This window comes from Euprymna scolopes, chromosome 2 (genome assembly GCF_053919585.1).
Source record: "Euprymna scolopes isolate OS-2025 chromosome 2, ASM5391958v1, whole genome shotgun sequence".
NCBI lineage: Eukaryota > Metazoa > Mollusca > Cephalopoda > Sepiida > Sepiolidae > Euprymna > Euprymna scolopes.
The window spans coordinates 35,254,095-35,276,380 of NC_136483.1; the positions used below are offsets into that span (position 1 = coordinate 35,254,095).

The 22,286-nt window shown below is 36.1% G+C and overlaps 1 protein-coding gene across 3 annotated transcripts in view; it reads left to right on the forward strand.

Annotated features, from left to right (window-relative positions):
• LOC145290939 (uncharacterized) overlaps positions 1–22,286 on the forward strand; it is a 132,601-nt gene that overhangs the window by 14,126 nt on the left and 96,189 nt on the right. Inside the window, exon 1 of one of the 3 annotated variants that reach the window (XM_080136528.1) lies at positions 15,371–15,425. The exons of 1 other annotated variant lie outside the window; for it this stretch is intronic. The gene's annotated coding sequence lies outside the window, so the exon portion shown is untranslated. Of the gene's footprint in view, positions 1–15,370; positions 15,426–20,769; positions 20,834–22,286 lie in introns of those variants that run through there. One more of the 3 variants, XM_080136527.1, reaches the window with a different exon arrangement.

Genomic DNA, 22,286 nt, shown 5'->3' on the forward strand with positions numbered 1-22,286 from the left:
AAAAATAACTGAGGTTATAGTCTTTGGAAAACTAATCGCTTTTCAAAATGGGAGCATGGTGTAACAGACACTTTGCTTCGAAAAGTCACATGGTCGGGTCGCGTCGTTGACGACGCAAAGGTTGAAGTTCATGGGGACCAGCCTTGTTATGGGGGAGCAACCTGGCCAAGGACCGAGGGAGTTTCTTGGGGGTTTCCTTCGATGGTGTAGTGCCCTGTTCTGTGGAGATATCCGGTGATGTTGCTGGAGAGCCCGGGGGTAGATGACCCTCATTATGTGGCTGAGTGGGTCCAGGAGTTGTCGCCTGCTGTGGAGATGAGCCGGCTTAAATTAGCTTGCCTTGCGGGGCTAGCGTAGGTTTATGTTGGGAATCAGGACCAGCTGGGTTCGGGTAGTGCAATAAGAGGGGGCCAGGAGACGAGATGATTGGGCCCCTCTCCGCTACCGGTGTGTATCGACGGAGGAACTTCCTGTTTTTGAGTGTGACACGTCCGGAACCATCAACTCGTATCACGTATTGATGGAACTGACGAACTTCTATCACAATCCCAGTCTTATCCCATTTGTTTGGGTAGGGCCCGACTTGGTTCTGGATTCGGACAGTGTCCCCAACCTTGAGGGGGGGGTAAGTTGACTGTGTGTTCTGACAGCCTTTCAGCAGCACGCATGTGTCTGTTGCGCAGGGCCTCTTCTCTGCTTTGTAGGGTCTCCTGCCACGTGGGATGGGGTCTGTATTTTCCCGGGTGTATCGGGATGAAGTCTCTGAAAGGGCGTCCAAAGAGGCACATAGCAGGGGAGAAGGCAGTGTCACGATCTGGTGTATTGCGATATTGGAGCATGGCCCTTTGGAAGGAGTCAGTGTTTAATGATCCAGATGCACTTGTGTTGTTGACTAACAGTCGTTTTACAGTTTTTACACCGATCTCACCTCTGGAATTACTGTGAGGGAATGCTACTGATGAGTGTCTGTGACTCACTCTCCAAGCATTTAGGAAGCGCTCAGTTTTGGAGGCGGTGAATTCAGGGCCATTGTCAGAAGAAAGTTCCTCTGCTATCCCATAGGTGACAAATGTCCTGCGCAATGCCCTAATGAATCCTTCTGCCCCATTAGACGTTTCCTCCACGATTGGCCAGTTGCTGTAGCGGTCCACAATGACGAGGTAGTGATGACCGTGGAATGTGAAGTAGTCAGCAACTATGGCTTGGAAGGGGTAGACTGGCTGTATTGGTGGAGTCGGTGGCATGCATGGTTGAGAAGGGGCCATACGATTGCATTCAGAGCACATCTCTCGCATGTTGCAAATGGCAGGGTTCATGCCTGGCCAGAAGAAGGATGACTCGGCCCTAGAACACATTTGTGTAACACCTTGGTGGGCCGAATGGAGAGACTCTAACACTCTGTGCTGCAGGGGTTTGGGGATGACTATGCGGTCGTGGTATAGTATCACACCGTCGAAGCTGCTCAAATGATCGCGGTACTGGTAGAATGGTCGGATGTCAGATGGAAGTTCTTGTTTAGCTGGGAAGCCATTATCCACCATGTCTAGAAGCAGGACCATGGATGGGTCACTGGCGGTGGCAGTGCGGATGTTATCCCACGATATTGATTCGAGGATGGTACCATCGTTGATGTCCTGGGAGCAGACCTCATGGGTTGGTGGTTGCTCTGCATGGCGAATGAATTCAAGGATAGACAGAGGTAACTGAGTGGTGTACAGAGCTGATGCTGAGTCATCAGGTAGTGGCAAGTGTTGAGCCATGCTGACTGGGTGGCGTGACAGAGCATCGCTGGCAGAATGTTGGGTGCCTGGGATGTGAGTGACCCGGAAGCGATATCGCAGGGGTTTTTCCTTCAAGTTGCGAAGACGTGGGTTGGGTATGTTATCCAGGTGCCTGTCACCAAAGACTTTGAGCAGTGGTTTGTGGTCTACCGCTATGAGATCTGGGCACCTGATAATAAAATGTCTAGCTTTGTCCAAAGCCTCTACTACTGCCAAAGCCTCCCCTTTGATGGGGGCGTAGCGGGACTCTGCTGATGATGTGAACCTGCTTCCTACCAGGGCAATCTTCCATCCGTTTTTGCAGCAGAAGGGTTTGTGAGGTGCTGGGCAGAGACAGTGTTTTTGGAATAGCCAGAATCCCATGTCGTCTTTGCTCCAATCAGTTGCTAGACAAGTTGGCCTGCATTTGTCAAAGATCTCCACGCCATGTTTGATCTCGTGGATAATCCGTCTTTTTGCTTCTTCAAAGGTGTGTTGCATTTTGTCAGTCCAGTCAAATTTGACACTGGGTTTCAGGAAGTCTCTGAATGCTTTCATTTTCTCTGTCGCTGCAAATGCATACAAGACTTGGTTCACAAGTCCAAAAAAGCTGCGTATATCCGTGATATTTTTGGGAGTGGGAAATTTTTTTATTGCTTCCACGAAGGATTCACATGGCCCCACAATTGTTTCCCTGATTTGAAAACTGGCAAACTCCGTTTCCTTCTTGGCAAATCCAAATTTGTCAGGATTGCCTGTGATGCCATTGTGACCGCATAGATCCAGCCACTCGACTGCTTGGAAGAAGCTTCTCTCAATTCCATTGTCACTCTGGTATGTTGAGGTCCACAAGAGGGTGTCGTCGATGATTTTCGCTTTGTTCGGAACATCCATAACTATCTCATCAAACCGCCGTGTATAGGCGTCGCCTGAAGCTACGTACCCTTGTGGGGCCATACAATATCTGTATCTACCCCATGAGGTGATAAATGTTGTATAGTGGTGATCCTCATTGTGAAGTGGAATGCTGTGGTAACCATTCCAAGCATCGAAAACGGTCTTCCGTGTGTGTGGAGGGATGGATCGGACTTGGTGGAATGGGGACTGGGTGTGATGCGTTTTCCGAGTGGCATACCGGTTGAGTGGTTGGAAGTCCACCGTGCGTCGGGGTTTACCAGATTTTTTGGGGCAGACAACCATCCGATGACACCATGTGACTGGTGTGCCAACAGGAACTGGCTCTATGACATCCAGTCGAACGTCTTGATCAAGGCCTGCTTTCACTCCCTCTTGCCAATGTATCGGCACAGGAATAGGGGTGTGGTAGGCAACTGGTTCTGCATTTGGGTCGATCATGAGTCGCATGGGTGGGCCTGACATCATGGGTAATGGTTGGTGCTGGCAGGTGTTGAATGTGCTGGAGGCGTCGTGATCCAGTAGCCAGTTTTCTATTTTCTCCCTATTCTCCTCTGTTGGTGGGTATGGGATTGTGGTCGGGGGAGGAGGGGGTGTCTCACGATCCGGACACTTACATGGTCTTGCTTCCTTCTGTGGGAGGATATGTGGCATCACAGGAAGAAAGTTGTGAGGCTGTACCAACAGATGGGAAGTTTGCAGGGATCATGCCGAGAGCCACACACGCATGCTTAGATAGGTAAAGGCGTGCTGTGGATGGTGTGAAATATACGAGCTGCCGTGTGCTGCAAACAGTTCCATTGTCAGATACGCCCGATATGTGCAGTGGAAGGGCGCCTGCGATTTCAATCGATTTGTCATTGGCAGCTGACATCTTCATTGTGCACGGAATGAGGTCACAGACTGTCAAGCCCATCTTATGTAATACTGTGATGCCACCTAGACACGACTGGCATCCTGTATCTGCCATAGCTGTGTGCGTCACAATGGCAGTGGGGCTGTGGAAGTGAGGGGGTATGCCAATGTCAGCAATGTCAGAAGGGATGACCTGTATATCAACCTTTATGAATGGTTGTGGATCGGACGCACGACGTTCCCACACTCTACACAGGTCATTGTATATATGGTGTTCAAGGACAAGAGTGTGTCTCAGAAATAGCTTCTGGATCTGCATTGGAGGGAGGGGGTGTTTCGACGGAGCAAAGGGCATCAAATAGAACCGCAAGGTCGTCATCGAACACAGTGATGGCTCTGTTAATTGCGTTGGCAAACCTTTCCAAAGTGATGGGGTATGCCACAATGGGAGCATGTGTTATTATACGCCGGGCAAATTTTCATTCTGACTGCTCTTGATGTAGGTATCTGATGAGATTGTCCGCAGTAACCGCAGGGTGGGTTGCTTGGAGAAGGGTGTCGGTTATGCCGACGAGTAGAGTTCTGGTTGGAGGTAGTATTTGATCCACGATTCTGTAGACGACTCCGCTCTTGTCTCCTGTATGAGCTGGTAGCTGCAGCAGTAGTGGACTCGTTGCTGTTTATGAGAAGGCGGCCAGCGGAGCGCTTCCCACTTTCTTTGGCCTCGATGAGGGAGACAGTTTCCTCAAGCGATTGCTCTGCTAGTTGGGGTTGTCCCAGTATGTCCAGTCGGATATCATCGTCGTAGATATCCCGGATGACACAATCTTGGATCACGCTGTCACTGTAGCTAATTTGGCTCCCACAGTTTGTACAGCCCATCAGGTACCGACACACACCAGCTTGCCCTTTGAGCCTTGCGGCGAACGCACGAACCGGTTCGTCCCTGTCCTGCTTCATGCTTTGTAGTTGAACTCTTGCTACCACAACATTCTCTTGTCGTACAGCAAGAGTTTTTATTTTTTGTAGAACGGTTGTCTCGTCAGAATGTGTGAGAGATCCGAACGCCCTTGTGAGGTCTTTTCTCAAGGGGTCGTCACAGCACTCGAGGAGTTGAAACACTAGATCCGTTCCCTGTAAGTGGCAGGCGGTTTTGTAGTCGTCCCATCTCTGCTCAAAGTAGGTGAAGTCAGCACTTGAACCTGCAGCCGATACCGTGGGTCGCTTGACTTTCTCTGCCTTGGCTGGTGCTGCTGTAGCTGCGGCAGGTGTGGGCGAGGGATGGGCCGTGTTGGCATGGATATCAATCAAACGGATGAGGATTTCCGGTGCCAGGTTAGCGTCAAAGGTGACTTCACAATCCGGGGCTGTGCAGCTGATTTGTGGCATCTTCTGGATGCTGGTTTCCAGAAACTCTTGGTCATAGATAAGTACAATTTACTTTTTAGAGTGTCGCAATGACCAAGGGTTTATTGGATATCTGAAGGAAATACAAAAGAGTGTTATTTACATGGCACAGACGTGCATATCAAGCAAAATGAATAGTAGTCCTCTATAATTAATATCCATTTTCTTGACTAAGTTGCCCCAGAATGCCCAGAAATACATCAAGACATTTTTCACTTTTTTCCCAGAAAATTAATTTTTAGGAATGAAGTTTGGATGAAATTATTAGAAATAAACATTTAAGTATATCTCTATTTACTTGCCTGGCACAAGGTCAGTTTTTAATGTGGAGAAATCCAACTCCACTTTAAAAGACAGCATTCTGGATTTAAAAATTGTCCCAATCTATGAGGATTTATCCTAATAGATACCACACTTTATATTCTCTTTCCTCCATTAATCAAAAAAAAAGAAAAAGAAAAAAAGTCAATTTCAATCTGAAATGTCTTCATCGATGAGGAAATGCTGGTCAGATTATACAGATATTCTGATTCGCATCTTAACTATCTCTTTTTAGAGGTAGTTTTTCCTTGCATTAAAAACTGATCATTTACCTAACTTTTCCCCCACAATGTTCCTATTTACTTGCTTTTTCAAAGTTGGTTTTTAACGTGGGGAAAAATTCAGCTCTCTAAATATGTGTACTCTGGATTGGGACAAAAAATAAAATTGCCTTGGCCTAGGACTTCTTCATTGCACAAAGACAGAATAGACTAATTGTTGCATTAGAACAGCTCTTTTTTGTTATTAACCAAGAGGCTAAGGAAATTTTAATGTTTAGCTGTGTAGCATTTTGAGGTTCAAATCCATGCAAGACTTACCGGAGTGTATCATGTCAAAACATTCTTTTTCAAACAGTCCATCAGCTGTTATTTTGAAAGAACCTTCTAGAAATATTTTATTAGTATATTTTGACCTAAATCTATGGCAACACATCAAAGGCTGTAAATGGCCAAATTCTCTCTGATTCTCTCTCCTCTGATCTTGGGCACGTGGTTGAATGGAGAAAGAGGTGGCTGGTTACTTTTAATGCATTTAAAACCAAGCTTCTATCTTTACATCATCAACACTTTGATCCCTATTTGGCATGAATTGAAATGAATGGCTCTTGTCTTTGGGAGGCTTCATGTTTTGACAAGCTTCTGAACTTTACCTTTACTCCTTATCTGAAATGGAACATGTACATCAAATCTGTTGTCTAGGTCGCTGGGAAAATGATAGGATCCTTCTATCGATCCAGTAGATATCTCCCTGCGGATGCAATTCTCTACCTATATAAGAGCCAAGTATATTCTAGGATGGAGTACTATTACCACATCTGGGCAGGAGCTGCTCAAAACATCTCTGCCTTGACAGTTCAAAACCAACTTCGTAGCCTATTAGGGGATGCAACCTCTTTCTCACAGAAGAGACGTTTATCATTATTTTCATGGCAAGTGCTCGTCTGAGCTCCAATCTTTAATCCCCCACCAAACTTTTATGAGAAACTCATCTAGCTGAAAACACTATTAATAATTTCTCTATATCTGTGCCTAAACCTTAACCTTAACAAAGATGCCATGAACAAAGCTTCTTTCTTAGAACTGCACACCTGTGGAACTCTCTTCAGTTTGCCTGCTTTCCAGCTGACTTCAGTATGGTCGTCTTCAAGTCCAACATAAATGAGTTCTTGATGAGCTGTTCCCGTTAAGTAATCCAATTTATCAAATTTTCACTTCTAATGGTTACTACGATATTGTCCCATTGACTAGTGTACACTCTTTAACCCTCATTCTCAAGTGGCCTCTTTTAATCTTGTAAACAAAACTAAAGAGTTGTTTTATTTTCGTCTGTGGAAAGTAATATTAAGCCAACAAGACCTATTTAATTTATTTATCAACCATAATATATTAACTTGGGATGAGTTAAGCTGAAACCGCATAAGTTCACTGCATCAAGGCAATCCATCCATGTGAATCAGCAACCTAATCTTCACCATATTTTAACCATTCCCAGTTCCAATGACAAATACCCCAAATGCCAGGGGTTGTTATCAGTTCCATGCCTGTTTTCACTATTTTAATCTGTTTTCAGTTGACTGCCTTTATACTTCCTTTACAAGTGCTATTGAGATTACTAACTTGCGGTTACAGCCACTAAAAACGATTTCCCCTGCTCTCTATCTGTGCCAAAATCTAAACAGATTCCATGAACAGAACTTCTTTCTCAGAACTACCCGCCTGTGGAACACTGTTTCATTAGCTTACTTCCCGGTTGAATACAACATGGTAACCTTCAAATCCAATGTAAACAAGTTCTTGTTAAGCCGTCCCTATAATCAAATTCTATTCAATTTACACCATTAATGATTACTACACTACCACCTTATATTCATTAACTCCCTATCCTCAAGTGGCCTTTGGGCCTTGATAAGCGATGACTCCCAAATAAAAAAATAAAAAAAAAACCCAGGAATTCATTCTTAGCATATTAAATGTGTATAAACTAGTATTCTTTTCTTGATGCAGATGGTGTTGCATTTTGCATGGATGGAGGATTTAGTCAAAGAGGTAGATGTGTTATAGGCAATATTAGGTGTATCAGAATTTTTGTAGGAATTTTTGACACCCCTAACACGAAACTGCGAATAAAATATAAAAAAAACTCGTAATTTCTCTTTTAAAAGTGTGTTGTTTATTTTCTTTATGGATTATACTTCCAAAATAAACTATTAAAGTTGTTTTAAAAATATTTTTTTTATTTAAAAAAAAAAACCAGTAATGAATTTTACAAACTCAATATTTTTCAATTTTTAAACTTTAAAAATTTATCTATTGATTCTATTTTTATGATATTTTCAGGGTCAATGTGAAATTTTATGCTCTTTCCAATAAACCGAATATAATATTTTAGACAAACGTTTTTTTTTTTAAATTCACCCCCCCCATTTTCAAGTGTCTATTAAAAAGTAAATAATTAATTTACTCACCAAAGTTTTATATATCATAAATTGAAGAGAAAAGGTCAATAAATAATATATTCAAATTTAAAACAAAAATGTAGTGTTTTTTTAGAAATTTACCTGTAAAGTCCGAAGTTTAAAACATTTAAAAAAAAACAAAACAAAAAAAAAACACGTTTTTTTTTAATTTTTTTTATTTATTTTTATTTTTTTTAATGAAACCTTGGTCCTTGCTCCTTTACTTGAAAAAAAAAAAAAAATTAGGGCTTGAATTACATTTTTCGAGGAGTTATAAGCTTGGAAAGACGGGGTGGAATTATTCACTATTTTTCACGAAATTTCTGACACACCTAGAGCAGCATTAAAAACATCAAATGTGTTAAGATCTTTGTACAGGTGCCGAGTCTCGTAGCCCTATCAATGTTTGGTGTATCTTCAATTTTCAAGAGTTTGATCTCTTGTACCAATATCACACCATTTTTTTTCTTTAGATCAAATAAACTCAAATCAAGCAATATTGAAAAGAGCATAAAAAACAAATTATCTTTTTTTTAAAATCGGCCCATTAGAACTAGTTATGACTATTCAAAGTATAAAAAAATGCATGTTTCACTGGACATTTTGCCTTAAGTCAGTCCTATTCAAATGCATATAAACTTGCGACTGAAAATAGTAGGAAATTTGCACAATTTACAGACTAACCTGTCTTTAAAAAGCTGTATCTTCAGATTGTTTTAAGGCATTATGATGAAATTTTGAATATATCATGAAGATTCAGTTGGCTGTAGTTACGACTATCCCACTTTATAACTTAGATTAATTAGCATATTAGTTTCATTTTAACGGCTTTAAGTAGAAACATAAAAAGCTAAAAAAAAAATGGGAGGTAAGGCTTATATGAAATATTATTCTGGATATTATCATTTGCCATCATTACAACGTGAAAAATCCAAGAAGGCGACCAGGAAATCTAAGATGGCCACCACGACATGATTCAAAGGAATTATTTACAAAATAGATTGTAGCATATCAAATGAAAGGAAATTTGATATAAATTAAAATTATTTTTTCAAGAACATTTAAACGAATTAGGATAATTAAGTTTCATTTTAACAGCTTAAAGTTGCTGTGACAATTATTGGGTGGATTTCTACCACTATTTTGTATAATTTCTTATTTTTAAGTCATTGTCGAGACTTCAAAAATTTCAAGAGATATCACAGCCGTTTTTTCTTGTTCTCATGTAATACTCAACACTACTTTTTTTTCGAGCTGAATAAACATTTACAACACCAAAAATTTATCGCGCTAGGTAGAAGAGTAAATTATCTTGCTCTTGGTAACATTTATTTGTTATGCATTTGTTTTTGACTACTTTTTCATACCTCTGGATTGTAAAACAAACTCAATAAATGTTATCATAGGTAAGAGAAGTTATTCTTTTACTGAAGTGGTTTGTGTGTTTTAAGTTTTTTTAATTTTCTTCCTTTGAAGATTGTAATTTTTTTCCTTTGACTATTATAAACCAGCTGCTAAAAATCAAGTGATGTTGAGTGAAACCATTTAAATTAAAATTCATCCAAAACAATTTTTAACAAAATAAAACAAAATTGCAGCATTATTTTTGTAATATTATTTTCAAGTTAAATACAATTTTCATGATATCCTTTTTTATTACATTGTTAGGTGAAAGTACAGAATAGTTACAAAACATCCTCATGTTAAGAATAGTTTTCTAAATGTTAGTATAATATAATTTTTTATTAAATTGTTAGGTAAAAGTACAGAATAGTTACAAAACACCTTATTCCCATGGTATGAATGGGTTTCTAAATGAAGCATTTCAGAAGTTTGGGGGACTCTGTTTTAGAGTTGCACCCTTGCCCCCTCACCACTTAAAAATTTACCAAAATTCAGGAAATCAACCAATTTTAATGAAATTTTCAGAATTAACAGTAACAATATAATTTTTATACAAATTTATATTATAACATTTTTGGACGTCTTTGTTGTATTAAACATTCCTATTCTGTTTAAACGTGTTTTTCATTTATTTTTATACAAACAAACTTTCGGTTTTTATGCACTTATGTTACCATGCTGAAATATTATTTAGAAATCCATTCATAAAATGGGAGAGTGTTTTGTAATTATTTTGTATTTTCACCTAACAATTTAATCATAATACAAAAGATATCGTAAAATTTGAATTTAACTATCTCTGGAAAATATGGAATTAAGTTCAAAATAGTTAACAGTCAAGAACTTGTAAAACAAAAAATGTATTTTAAATAAATAATAAAATGAATACTTTATGTTCGTAAGTCGATTGACAAGCGCTTTCTCTACAGGAGATTTTTAGTGCATGACATGACATAAAAATTCATGTGTTTGTCACTATTTCTATTAATACGTGCATAAAGTTTTTATCTAATTATCAAATTTTAGGACAAAAAATTGTTATATTCGCTATTAAATAACATTTGAACACAGTTTCTATCTACTTTGTAATACAAAGCGTCAACTTTGAGATATTCTAACTTTTGACTGGAAAGACGTACGTGTTCAAATTCCATTGCAAAGACAATTCTTTTTCCTGATTAGCTAAAACAGCTAAAAATGTCATTGACTGGTATGACTTCCGCTTCGAGTATTTATGTGAACACACCCGACTGCTTATTTGCAAAAAGTGATCTGGCAGCAGGCATGCTATGCTGGCATGTTTCGTTGTTAATAGTCGAATTTAAATGGCGGTTTCTTCAAATATACAAATCACAACAAAAATATTAAAATACCATTTTAAAGTAAATTTTATTGTGAATCCAGTTATATAAGTTTTATTTTGATGGGAAAAAGTTGTGTAGAAAGTGTTTGGTTATTTTTTTATTTTTTTATTGAAATTGTAAAGGCAAGGGAAAATCAAGATCATTTTATTTACATAGTAGATAAGAGATAAATTAAGACACATGTCAAAGATGTTTGTATTTAGCTGTTTGTTTTGTGCCTTGTGCAATTTTCTCACAGAATGTTATTTTTCCAGCATTTTTATTCAAATAATTTTTCTTGATCTTAATTTTTCTGAATGATTTTCCCAAAATATTAATGTATATATCTTCATGTCAAAATTTAGACATTATTTCATCTCTTGTTCAATAGTTCTTATTCTTAGAATGTTACTCTTAATTTTTTATTGAGCCATAAAGAGGAAATAAGTCAATTTTTCTAACTTGGAATGCTGTGTCATTATCTTTGACAACTCTATTTGATTATGCCTAGACAGTTAATTGCAGAAATTTCAGTCTGTTTATTACATGAGAAATATCAATTGATTACATATTCTGTTCAATCTGATAATTCTTTTAGTAAAAGACAGATTTACTGTTCATTTTCTCTGGATAATCAAGAGATGATTATTCAATGAAAACCCTGCATTTATTACAACTGGAAATTTCAAAACGTGTCTAGAATTGCTGTGTACATCATTATTCCGATCATTAGGACTGTCGCAAATGAAATTGAAAGACTTATAAACAATAACTGTATTATTATTAACATTCACTTTTAATTTAATTATTACTATTTGCATTCACAAATTAACTATTACCGGCAAAGAATAAAATATCTTATTTACATTTATGAAATATCGATTTGAAAAAAAAAAAATCCTTGCATTGTAGCCATATGTTTAGAAGACTAAAATGCAATAAATTAATACTGCTAATTTTGCTTAATATCATCTTTATTTTTGATGAGATAATATTTGAAAATGAGGGATGTTGATCATTGGAAAGCTTTTTTAATCAGGTTGTCACTCTGTTAGGGAATGTTTTTAAAAATTAGACATTAATGAAAACTATAGCAATTGTTGTAGAACTTTGTTGATTGCAACCACCAAATGAATGAATGAATGAATGTAGGAGCATTCAAAATAGAATTAAAAAGCATGAACTCATTTGCTATTTATAAAGTAAAAACAAAAACCAACTTGCATCAAGTCTCATCATATGAGCATAAAGAGTTAAAATAAAGTCTTACCAGGACAGAAATTGTACAGGTGATTCAGTTTATTCAGAAGACTATCGCATTAGATCAAAAAGACATTCCAGTTGACCAGGAGTATCAATTGAATTAGCCATAAACTTGACAAATGAGTTTGAACTGTTCATCAATCAAAACTGTCATAAATAATCGAGCTATCTCATTTAACAACCAAGTTTAGTCAGTCACAAATGCACTTGAAATCTTCTGTTGCCATTTCTACCACCAAGGAATATGTACACTGAAGGAGGTTGATTTTAGGTATTACCTTAAGACATTCAGTGGTGAGGCCTCATTTAGAGACCATTGGAGATGCGGAGTTGCCCCTTAGTTGCCATTGCTGCTGCTGATGATATTACTAATACTACATCAGTTTACACTCAAACTCAAAGCGATTTTTTCCAGATATCATGATTGTAAATTGTTAACTATGACAAGAGAAAACATACAATTATACTTTTAATGGATAAAAACAGTAAAAAAGTGTCCAAAGAAAATTTTTTAAAACTCGTCATGTTGAAGTCTTTTAATACAACAAAAAAAACGAGTGGCCAAAAGTATTTTGGACACCCCAAACTATTAAGTAATATCTCTTCTGGTTAGTTCCCAAATTTCATGACAAAATTCTTAATACAAACGTGTTACGAGCATTTACAAATCGAGGGACATGTTGACAAAATGTTACCAAAAACGCTGTTTTATGATGTCTAGATTTTTATCACTTTATTTTCTTAAAACCCTAAAAATATATAATGTATGTTATATTATTCATTTGAAAGTAACAAACAAAACGGTGGTATTTTGAGGACTTGAAGTGCTTTGGTTTGTAAAATATGACTATTTTAGCAGAAGCTCTTTGAAATCTGATTATTCAAAGCATTTTATCATCCATGTATATTACAATTATAAATTTTGTATCTTGTGTTAATATCAAATTTCTTCATTGGAAAGGACTAGTAAAAGAAAGTTTTTGGTCCATTCAGGATGATACCTGTTTGATTTCCATCGAGGACACTATCAAGAGAGTTGATTCTCCTATCTCAGAAAACCCTGAGCGTTTTTGTTTTGTTTATTTATTTTTTTAACATAAAGGATATGCAATGTAGAGTTTCACATGATTTAGACATTGTAAATAAATAATAACCAAGGATTTTTTTTATTATTATTCAACAAATCTAATTTAAATGCTTAAACAATGTAGATTCTATCACATAATGATTCACTTAATACTCATTATCTAACTTAAGTATTTTTTGTTTTACAATTTTTATTCCATAGTTCAATAAACTTAAAAGCTTCGTTTTCAAATTTAACTGACGTTTATTTTTAAAGAGTTAGTTTAAAATATTTTTGATTTGTTCCAGATTGATTTTTCACACCCCAGAGTTTTCCGAAGGAAGACTTTTTGATTTGTAGCTATTTTTAGATAGCATAAATGTACTTATAGTTTTTATTTTAATCATTTTATTAAAACCAGTTTTGTGTACTTGTATAATCAGTATAGTTTTATATGGATCTAAGTTCCTAACAAACAGTTAAGAGAATTGGGGGGGGGGGCCCTGAAAATTAAAAAATATTAATGTTTATTAATCCAAAAACCATGAAATTGTAACTTTTTTTTTTTTTTTTTTTTTTTTAATTTTTTTTTTTAATATTCAATTTTCACCCCAAACAAGGCACAGTGCCACTTTGAAGCAGGGGGTTACTACCAGGGACTTAATTAGCAGGGTCATTATGAAGGGAGATGAGTAGAAAGATGTTTGTTAACATTACACTAGAACTTCTGCATATCAGTGCAGTTGGGAAAGCAGACTCCCGGAAGGGAGTTCCAAAGACCCGCAGTTCTGGGGAAGAAACTATTGGAGTAAAAGGCTTTCTTGCACCTAGGGATCTCTACTGTAAAGGGATGAGATTTAGTAGCTTGTCAGGGGGTAGTTACGTTGGGGAGGTACAAGTGTTTGCAGTTCGTCAGAGCATTCACCATTAAAGTATTTGTAGAACAGGCAGAGGGATGCAACATCTCATCGATGGGACAGAGGATGGAGCCTAGATGACAGTTCAAGACCTATCAGTTTGGCGACTGGTTTTCCAGCAGTCGGGAAAGCAAGATTCGTTAAGGCATTTATTGTAAAGTTTGGAGAGAACTGGAGCAACCTTGGCAGAGCATTTTTTTAATAGCACAGCCGGAATGAGATCTGGTCCACATGCTTTCGAGGTGTCTAGGTTTTTTATGATACCATGCACCTGAGAAGGGGTGATTTTCAAATCGTCTAGTGTGGTGTCTGTCCGCAAAGAAAAGTCAGGGAGGGAGTGGTGTGCCGGGTCTAGTGTGGAGTTTGAGGTAAACTGACTGGCAAGCAGATTAGCCTTGTCGGTTGCCGTGCAAGCAACCTCATGATTGTTTGATAGTGGGGGAATAGTTGACTGTCCATTATTTACTACGCTGTTGTAGATTTTCCAAAAATCCCGGGTTCCTAATTTCTGTGCTTCAATGCGTTTTCTGGTGGTTTCAGAGTAATCTGTCTTAGCTATCTCTATCACTCTCTTACAATTATTTCTAGCTTCTATGAACTTTGACAAATGGCAGCTGCACAAGAAGTAAACCATTGGGGAGAGTAGGGCTTGCTATAGAATTTCCGTGTGGGAACATGTGCTTCAATTGCAGTTTTGAACGATTCAGTGGTCTCATTTGCACACTGTTCCGCTGGAAGAGTAAAGATATTTTGCTATGGGGCATCTCTGATGAGTTCCCTGATGGCTTCCTAGTCAGCCTTTTTGTAATACCTCGTTTTTTTGCAAAAGTATCTTGGCCATCATTATATAATTGAATACTTGTGAAATAGTGCAGTTAACAGATATTTCAAATAAGCAATTTTTCTAACTTTTTTAACGTAAAAAACATTCAGATTAATCTTGATTTTAATATTTCAGAAAATTTATGCTTTTTTTTTTTTTACATGGTGGTCACCACTTATCAAGGTCCGGAAGCCACTCAGGGATAAGGGTTATTGCAAGTACAGTACGTTAGTGTGGAGATTTAATGAAGTGTTTACTTCAGAGGGCGGTTCATTAGGAATTTGTTAACGGACTTAAACATCCAAGTTGTAGTCAGGTGGAAAGCAGGCAGATGGAACAGTTCCACAGGCATGCAGTGCTAAGAAAGAAGCTTTGTTCATGGAATCTACGTTTTGATTTAGGCACAGATAAAGAGTGGGAAAAATTTTTCATAGTGGATTCAGCTAGACGGGTGTTTTTCATGAAGAGTTTAATGCTTGAGTTTAAGAAATTAAAAAGCCACAAAATGTAATAAAAAAAAAAAAGCTACTCTGAAATATAGGTGCTCAAAAATAAAAATTTGAACTGGAAATTGCTTTTTTTTTTTTTTTTTTTCTTTCAGTACACAGTGGGCCCAGAGGTGGAAATAGCCTAAAAAAAAACTTTCTCTATGTACCTTGAACTATAGAAATTCTGTAAGTAAATAAAATTTCTGAACAAACAAAAAAAAAATTAGGTCTGTAGCATCACGTGAAGTGATTTTATGCTATCTCAAACCTAGCGGAAATTCAAAATCGTGTCGAGATCATATTCTTGACTACATATGAACCTTATCATATAAACTAAGCCAGAATTTGTAAATAAAATGCCATAATGGGTTTTTTGATGTTATTTTTTCAATTTGTATAACTAAATTCATCTTTTTTTTCTAACAGAGGTCTTGTTTGTGGTATAATAGATGAAATTTTGATAAGATAACAGCTTATTTAGTGAAATTTTACCTTAATGTTTCAGCAAAATTGTCATTTATTTTTTGTTCAATTCCTCAAATAGCTCAAAAACCGCTAAGATTTACATATCAAAGTATATATGTTTCAAAAAATATAGCCTAAGACCTTTCTAACTATGTCAAATTTGTTTTGTAAATCTTAGCAGTAAATTTTTTTTCTGACAAATAGAATTTTCATTTTTCCGGGATCTGGGACCAAATTACCAAATTCGGGCATTTTGCCAAAGTTTTAGTTTGCTTTTACATGTTCTATCAAATATTTTGAGTATTCTATTATTCTATATGACCATTCAGTTAATGTCTATGCTTTTTTCTTCATTACAGGCTATTATCGGGTTAACTGAAGTTTAAAAAAAAGAAATTATCATATTCAGATGGCAGGCAACAATGTTCTCACCACAGAATATCAGGTCTTCGAAGCCATCATTAGTCAGGCTGCATTATGCCGTACCAAACCACCTGAATATGCCAAATGCTTTCGCCAATTCAGAGAAACTCATGGTTTTCACGAAAACAAAGAAATCAGTGGCTTCTTCTTGAATGCATGGAACCATTTCAAACGATTGAAAAAGAAACGCCTAGCAAACACCGAAATCCTTGCTCAAGCATCGAAAGAAGAAATCGAAATGGAAGGGAACTGCCCACAAGTTGGAAAGAAGCAAAGGAAGAGTTTTGTCAACTTAGGGGAGAGAATGCAGAAGGAAAGAACACAGGGTCTGCTCGACTACATTGAAGAATACGCTGCAAAGGAATGTCCTGAGCTTTCAGTCACTCAGTTGCTAGGATATATGATTCATCGTGTGAATATTCAATCGGAAAAGAAGACAGCTCGAGTTGGGTATGAGATATTTTCGTCCAATGTGAACGATATTCATTCCTTTGAGATCAATGAAGCGATTGCATTGATGCATTCATTAACGTTGAGTAGGGAGCAAATGAGAAAGATGAGGCACATACTTGCTGCGAAGGGAATCTATTTTCCAACCAGCAATGAGTTGTTGGAGGGACGTAAAAAGCTCCGCCCCAGTATCTCCCCAGTTCTTGATGACAGTGGAGTTCAGGTGCAGTACAAGGACCTAGTGAAAATGACGATCGAGTCCATCATATCCTTGATCCCTAAGAAAATCATAAAAGATAAATGCAGAGATGGTGTCCTTGAAATGGTGTTTAAAGATGGATGTGACGGTGCTGGTCAACAAGTAGTGTGGAACTCTACAAGTATGCTGGACGCAACTGAAAATATGTTCCAGTATGGCATTACACCACTGAAACTACTTGCTCGTTACCAGGACGGTTCTTCTTTTTGTCTGTGGCAGAATCACTCGCCAAACAACTGTAGAACATTAAGACCACTATTCTTGATCAGGGAGAAAGAGACCGATGAAGATCTTCTTAATATGGTCGTTCCCACTACAGACAAAGCACGCCAAGAGTTGGCTTCAGATGGAATTTTTGTTACTGCTGATGGTCAAGGATATGATGTGAATGTCATAGTACACGATTCAATGAAGGATCTGAAATTCAAAAGGGACATTTCAGGGTTGGGAGGGGCTGATTGCATCCTATGCATAACAAAACAGGCTGATTGGACTGACAGAACCAAGGTTGCAGAGGGCTTTCCCATTAACAGATCGGCAAAGAATTCTCTCGAGCTGTACAATGAACTAGTTGATGAGAATGGTAAAGTCAAAGCAAAACAAGGAGATTTTGAGACTCGTCAAGGATTAACCAAGAAGCCACTCACAACATCTGACCAATCAAGCATCACTGTGACTCATTCGTACATCAATGGAACAACGTGGTTCCTGAAGGTTTTGTATCGGTGCCATGCTGACTACCAACAGTGGATTGAGAGGTCCGACGTTCGTGGTGAACCTGTCCGTCGAGCGAAGGATCGAGTTCTCGAAGCGATCTACACAGAGACAGGCCTATATCTTGATAGAGTCAACTCTGCTGGTGGAAAAGGTGGGACATCAACCAATGGTCCACAAGGCCATCGCTTCTTTTCAGAGGAAGTTCTAGCTTCAATCGAAAAATTAGTTGATGAAAAACACCGAGAAAACCTGCTTCTCCTTCATCGTCAGCTCTCCACTGTTCTATCGGTTGTGTCGTCGTCATGTAAGATCGATCTGATGAAGTTCAAAGAACTTTGTGAGCAGACTTCATACAATTTGTGTGACAACTTCCCATGGGTCATGATGAATCACACCTTGCATGGGACTCTTCATCATTCAACACAATTGATGAGTCTAAATGATGCTCATGGACTGGGAAGTCTGTCAGAGGAATGCTTAGAGTCGAACAACAAAGACATTCGCAACTACTTGCAGTTCTTGTCGAGGAAAACTGACCCACTGCTCCAATTAACTGATGTAATGGCCAGGTTACTGGAACGATCAGATCCAATCATCCAGAACATAACCACTCATTTTCAGGCAAGAAAATTTTGCACGGAATGTGGAGCTGACGATCACACCATTCGGTCGCATGGTCGGTTGGTAGGTCTACCGAAGCGGTGGTATGCAAGCCTCGTTGAAGTCATTTTTCTTGACTAGATGGTGATTTATTTGTTGTTTTATTTTATATTCTTATCTGCCAGTATGGAATGAGAAACATAACACAAACTGAATTATCTCGGTTGAGTCAACGAAACTACTCCAATTTTATAATTTCTCCTAATTTCGTGAATTTAGACAAAATCAAAGCATTTTTGGTTCCTGTATCCTTTTATACAATTTCTCTAAGTCAAAATATGCTTTAGTTACTCTGTACTTGGGTATAAAACTGAAAAAAAAACGAGAAAATGCCAGAAAAATCAAAGTAAGACTTCGCCTAATCTCTATTTCCAAAGTTTGGCGATCTGGGGCCAGTGTGCCATATGTTCACATAATCGGTTGTTTGGCTTGTCCAAGAACTGGTATGCAAGCCTTATTGAAGACATTTTTCTTGATTAATTTATATTATCTTTATGTGAGGTTTTGAGAAAATTCAATAATACACATAATGTTTGTATTGTTACCTGTGCAATTTTCAACAGAAATACACAATTTCAGACAGATTCATTACTTTATAAAAGCCAATACATAAACTGGTATATTAGCTCAACATGAATTGCTTCCATTATGTTCTCCTTGGCCATACGCTTCTAACAAGCCCTCAACCACTTTCCTATCTCAATCCAAACTGAAATAATGCCTATTTCAATATTTCTCTGAATTTAATAAATTTCGGTAGATTCGCAACATTTTGTGACACAGCCAAAATAGGTCAATTTGGTCCCAGAACTGTTTTCAGAGACAAATATCAGTTAAAATCTAATTAAAATGAACCCAAGTTGATCATATGCCTCAAAAGTTTTGAAAAAAATCTTATAAAAGTCATTTGTGATGATGCTTCACCTCTATTTCCAAACATTGGCCATCTGGGCCCACTGTGCAGTAGTCATAAAATTTATTTGTTGAATTCTTTCCTTATTGGGAAGAATTGTTCATTCTGTTTAAGCTGGTTTATTCTCATATTTAATTTGAATTTAATTTTTGTCTTTCGATGCAAAGTTTTGAAATATTTTTGCAAAAAAAAAAAATGTATTCATACTTGTTTCTCTTTATTTCCTTGCCTCTTCTGTGACAAAACATTGATTTTCTGATGCTATAACTAGATCTGTGAATACTATATGCAATTTATTCGATAGCTCTACTTGGAATGTTATTTGTTTCAAGCCAAAATACAGGATTTTTGCATTTCAACTGGCTATTAATTTAACTATTACTATGATTATTAGAATTTAAAATTTAAGCTGCAATTAAAACCAATTTTAGCTGCAAAATCTTAATTATTTTGGAAATAAAACAAGATGCACACCCAAGATGTTTTTCTGTTATAGCTAAATTAATTTTTTTTATATTTAAAGTGTTGAAATAAATACATGGTTTTGAATTTGTCAGGAAAGGTAAAACTTTAGGTGTATTTATTTTGCTTAAAGATTTTTGCCATACCTATAAGGGCATATTCCCAAACAAATCTATAATTGGTTACATACACTAGCTGTTAGGTATGCTGAAATGCTTCTTTGGTGTTCTTTTGGAACTGCTATTACTCATGTGGTTTGATATTGTCTGGTTGATGTTGATATAAAACAATATTTTTGGATTTCAGTCTGTAATTAGCATTAAGTAGATAAAACATCTGTAGGAGTAACTTGTAGTGGCAGGGGAAATGGAACTGTCTTTGGCAAAATCTGGAAAAGTACCAGTAGATAATGATGAATAATGTTTCACTGTTTTGGGAGATAATTATATTTTTTTTTTTAACTGGAATAGTTGAATAAGATATGAAAAAACTGATTTATAGTTTTGTACGAGTGTCATGTTTTGCAAATAGGTTTGTTATGACTGTTTTTTTCGAGGAGAATCTAAAATATTTACACATTTTCTATGCCCTACATAAAAGTAAAGGAATTTAAAAAATTATTTTATGAACTGCCTATTTTTTTTTTTTCTTTCAAAAAGAACATTTATTTGACATAAACAAATAAAAATTATGGGATTATTCTGTTATGAGTAATTTTTCATTGTACTTATCAAGCATACATTTGTTTGTAACTATCACTAATCTTTATGAAAGTATTTGAACAGGTATTTGTATAGATGGCTCAAAAAGTGATTTCTAGAATTTTAAATAAACATGGATGATGCATTTCAAATAATTTATTAAAAAGAAAAATGTAATGAATAAATTTTCATGATCCTATTTTAAAAAGAAAAAATGGTAAACGAACAGCATGCCTCTATGACTTTAAGCTGAGGTGCATTATGGGAAGGATTATTTTAAAATGTTTACTTAAAATGATAAGAGTGATAAGATTTAAAATACAAATGATAGAATTCTATTTTGAATTTTAAAGTTCATTTAAATATTAAAAACGAAGCAAAACAAGAGCACAAGTTTAAATTTATATATGTCCTCTAGCTTATTTGTATTATATTTAGAATTGCACTATAAATAAAAAATCTAATAAAATTATTTTTACAGTGAAAGTATATGAAAACAGCACACACGTGATTACAAGAGTAGATCTATTTAATATTTTCTAAGGTAAGTTTTAGAAGCCCGGAATTAATATTACAGTAGACATTTCATTATGTACACAATATCCTTGAAGATGGATAAAAAAATTTAAAAAAATGGAAGTATAATTCATGAAAGTTTTGAATAAATCGCAAACTGTAAAGACCTATCATTTATTAACAATTTTGTAAAATGCAAAAAATACTCTCAAACTATTAATATATATATCCAAATTTGTGTGTCCATATTTGTCTCCACACAAGGGCATAATTAGACGGCCAGTTTTTAATGTGGGATATATCCAGCTTCTCAGAAATGGGCAGTAAATAAGAAAATAATTGGTCCACTCAAGAACGATCTCTTCAAGAATAAAACAGATTCTATACTTTTGATCATAACACAGCAATAAAATCTGTATTCCCAATGGACTCTTGTGCCCAGCAATACTTTAACCCCCCCCAAAGGAACTCTTGAAATAAAATAAAGAAAACAGATCATTTCCTAATTTTACAGGTGCCGGATATGTGCAAAAATAGTGATTATCTTATACAGACGATGATTATAAAAAGTGGTTTATTTTTTTCATTTTTCTTTATTAGTTTCTGATTATTTTTTGATTGTTTGAAAAATAAAATTCTAAAGTTGATTTGATGTATTTTTGCATGTAACAAAAGGAAATCATCCCATTCTTTTAATTATTTTTTGTAATCTCCCAGAATTTTAATTTTTCCAATATTTTTTATTTTCAAGATTATAAAAAAATTTCTCATATTGGTGTTTACACATTCATGTACAAAAGAGAAATATTAGAATATTGTGTTTAACATTTCTCAAAAGTGTTATCACTAAAATCACAAAGAAATTTTTTGCAATATTATATATACATTTTACAAAAAAAAAATAAATAAATATTGGACAAACAATGCTTAATTCGATGATAATATTGTTAGCTTGAGAAATTTTTTACTTTTTTATTTTATTAACAGATTTTGGGATCTTTTCATAATCTTTAAGAAATATTAAAAAAAAAATTGTTAGCATCTATAATGCTTTCTTTTCCTTAAATAAATTATACCTTTTTTTGTTTTTTTAATATTTAAAACTACAACTTTTTTAAAGGTGGATTTGTCTCCTATCTAATATTTTGATTGCAGAAACTCCCCTCTTGACCAAAGTACCATAGGTTTGCAATGACAGATGCCACATACAAATTTATTATATCTAGACTATTAGTCACTATCTTATGTAACTTTAGAATGACATTATAGACACATTTATTCATTATAATAAAATCCTACATTTCATCCTAGGATTAACGTCACGATCGCACCATCATTAGAGGAAGTAGTTCCTATTTTTCCCTCTATATATAAAGTCCTCATACCACCTCCAGTCATCACTGGGAAAAGTATACACATAACTATTTTCCTGGCATCCTTTGTAACTGAATCATAAACTTATAGACATTCCATTATCTTTC